Source organism: Nothoprocta perdicaria, unplaced genomic scaffold, assembly GCF_003342845.1.
Source record: "Nothoprocta perdicaria isolate Ctin4 unplaced genomic scaffold, notPer1 scaffold_24, whole genome shotgun sequence".
Taxonomy (NCBI): Eukaryota; Metazoa; Chordata; class Aves; order Tinamiformes; family Tinamidae; genus Nothoprocta; species Nothoprocta perdicaria.
This window is the reverse complement of record NW_020455466.1, coordinates 1,543,641-1,546,796: the sequence shown is the minus strand read 5'-3', so window position 1 is coordinate 1,546,796 and position 3,156 is coordinate 1,543,641. Positions and strand designations below refer to the sequence as shown.

The 3,156-nt window shown below is 48.1% G+C and overlaps 1 long non-coding RNA gene across 1 annotated transcript; it reads right to left on the bottom strand.

Annotated features, from left to right (window-relative positions):
• Positions 1 to 1,036: 1,036 nt before the first annotated feature.
• Positions 1,037 to 2,301, bottom strand: LOC112947654. Its single transcript, XR_003249451.1, has 2 exons — positions 2,210 to 2,301; positions 1,037 to 1,217 (listed from the first exon to the last, which is right to left on the bottom strand). It is a non-coding gene; the product is annotated as an uncharacterized LOC112947654 (long non-coding RNA).
• Positions 2,302 to 3,156: the final 855 nt, after the last annotated feature.

The window sequence follows — 3,156 nt, the reverse complement described above, 5'->3', positions numbered from 1 at the left end:
CGCTGCCCGGCCTCGCCCGGGCCGTGCCCGTGTGCCCCGGTGTGCCCCGGTGTGTCCCGGTGAGGCAGCCCGCGCCGAGGCGCCCGAGCCGGGCGGGAGGCGCTCCCGCCGGCGGTGCCCCTGCGCGGCTGCGTGCGGCGCCCGGAGCAGGTCTGCGSCACGCCACACGTGTGGCATGTCCAGCTTGGGCCGCCGCACACCCGAGCACCTGCACGGGGCCTGTGTCACAKCCAGCGCCCTGAGCCCCAGCCCCACAGAGCTTCCCAGCCCCCTTCCCTGCCCACACGCCCAAGGCACCGCGCAGGAGGGCACCCGGCACAGGCGGATGGCCCGGGGAGCAGGGCCCTGCGAGGGGACGCGGTCACCCGGCCCGGCGCAKCGCGGTGCTTGTGTGCTGCCGCGCAGCCCTGCACAGCGTACGTGCAACGTACGGACACGAAGCCTCAGCCAAGAGAGAGACAGAAGCAAAGATCTTGGAGGAAAGATGCTGAGTGCATGAGGCCTGGCACGCCCGGGCTCAGAGCCATGCTCTTGCTCCGCCGATACTCAGTTACACACRACATGACACTGCCATATCCCTCAGCCTGCAGGCACGTGTCCATGACATGTCTGGAGATGGGTGGTTTGAGGGATACCGAGGCAAATTCACCCATAAGAATTAATGTAAAAGAAGAGGAATATCATGCAGGTACTTACAGGGTGCATGTAGCTTAAATACACAGTGAGAAGATACCACTACATAACATCGCTGCCATTAACAAGTCCAGTCCAGTCTGCTCCCCAGAAAGTGAAATCCTTCATGGCACAAATGCAAGCAAAGGACAAGAGGGATGCATATCCACATTAGCTGCTGTATGCAATTATACAAATACCTGTGAAACATGCACTAGTATCTTCAGAAATACTTGAAATATTTTATTGTAGAAAATGACATCTTTATTCTCAGTKGTTGTTTATACATAAATGTCATTTTTGGGGGGAAAAAAAACACAAAAATCACCAAAATGTATGGATAACCACCCCCAATTATATGGCTATCCATATGTTCTCTGTGATTCAGATAGTTCCATGTTAGCTGTAGTTCATTGGGCACGTTTCAATAAGATTGGGCTGGTCAGGGGAGTTTGCAGTAGAAGATGGACAGTGGAAAGATGAAAAATGAAGAATAGGGTGGTGCAAACAGTCAGCAAGCAGGATATCAGCTTGATGGATGGACTCTGAAATGACAAACAGATGAGTGACGGGGATGGAGGGTGCTTTATGAGGAAGGAGGCAGTAGTTGCCGGTACCAGCAGAGTTTTAGGGAAGAATTTCAGAGTCCAAGAGAATTGCAATTGCAGGTTGGCTGTTACCAAGGAAACATTCACACATCCTCCACCCTGCCCTCAACACTACCTCCGTGTCCCCATCCTTAAGCTAGTCCCCGCCCTCATCTGACCCAGCAATGAACTGGTTCAGAGAACTAGCGCAGAGGAAGTTCCCAATGCTCCCAGTGGATGCAGGCAGTTTCAAGCAAACTGGTGAGGAGGCAGGTGTAGCATGAGGGTTGCTGAGCAATCCTCTCTATCATGGGATTGTGTGAGGAGATCAGCACGGACTGCTGAGGCCAGGTCATGTTTGCTATATCTGAATGGATGGGCCTTGAGAGCCCTTCTGAGCTACAGCTCAATCCATGTCACAGGACAGTGCAGCAAGAGACCAGTCCTCTTGGGGCAAACGTTGGTTTCCTCAAAAAGCCAATCACACTGGCCAATCAGCAGGAAACCAGTGCTTGTTCCAGTGGGACTGTTTGGGATTAGGACCTTGGCTTCACCACGTGGGCATCCCCTGCACCCTCTGGGGCCTAGCAGGATGTCTGCAGCTTGCTTGCAGCAGAGCAGGGGGACACCAAGGAGTCACAGCCTTAGATTTTGAATCGTYCCTAAACCTCCCTGTTCCCGAAGCTCCACAGAGTTTGTGGTGTCTGTCATGTGGTTCTCAGACACATAAACATCCGCTACCTTTATCAGGCTAGGAAGTACAGCCATTCAATTTAAGGTACTTCACTTCTCTCCTTTCTTCCCCCTCAGTATGACTGGAAAGCAATGAGCTTTATCACAGATACTGGCTTTAATATTTTATAGACGTAGCTCTCCAAATTGCATTTAGCTTTATTCTTATGCCACACAAAGTAGGACTGAGGGCCAAAAAGGTATGAGTCACGGCTTACCATAATAACTGCAAAGTACATTGTGCCTCAAAGATGAAGGAATTCTGCCCCAGCAACGCTTTGCAGCATTGATTTCTTTTTGTGAAGCAAAATGGTAGCCTGCATAAATGATATCCCTGGTGACTGCAGTGATCTTCAGTGTTTGCTGAGAGATCCAGGATGACTGGAAAGCCTTGTGGTCAACATGTGGAAGGCTGTGGGCTGGTCACTTCAGTTCTCTGTAGCTCTGTTTCTCCATTTATAAAGTGCAAATTACAATATTTCTATCCCTAAAGGGCTCTGAAAAGTACTGTGTGTGGGCAATACACGTGAAATCATTATGTTATATTAGGCAATACACATGGAATACAAATATTTCTAACTTAGTCATTGACTTTTTTTTGAATGGGAAGTGTCATGCAGTTTTCTGTTTTATTTTCAGGTTTCATGACTCTTCAGGACGAATACTTTAACCTGCAGTGCTTCATTTATTAGAATTTTATTGCATGCGGACAGCTTTTTAAAATGAAATAGCAAAAAATGGAGTGGGAGAATATAAAACACCAAACTTAAAAAAAAAAATAGTGGGATGAAATGCATTTAAACCTTTACTGTGATGTATATTATCTCCTTTTCTGCGCCACAACTCTAGAAGAAGAATCCTGATACTGTTACCAGACTTGTGCCTCTTGCCAATTATTCCAAGAACTCATCCATTTTAGCTGTTCAGCTGTCATTTAATAAACTATTACATAATGCATTTATAGGGGCTGGTCTTCGGCACACCTAAATCAACACAATGTGTTCATCGATAGTTACTTCGGAGAATCCTCTTCCTTGAGTTTAGTATCTGCACTGTTATTGATACTTTCAAAGTCCAGTTTAAAGAGCAGCTATCCTGAGATGAGTAGACTGAAAAAAATGAAGTCAGCACATGAGAGCAAAAAGTTCTTGAGGAGTATCATAGC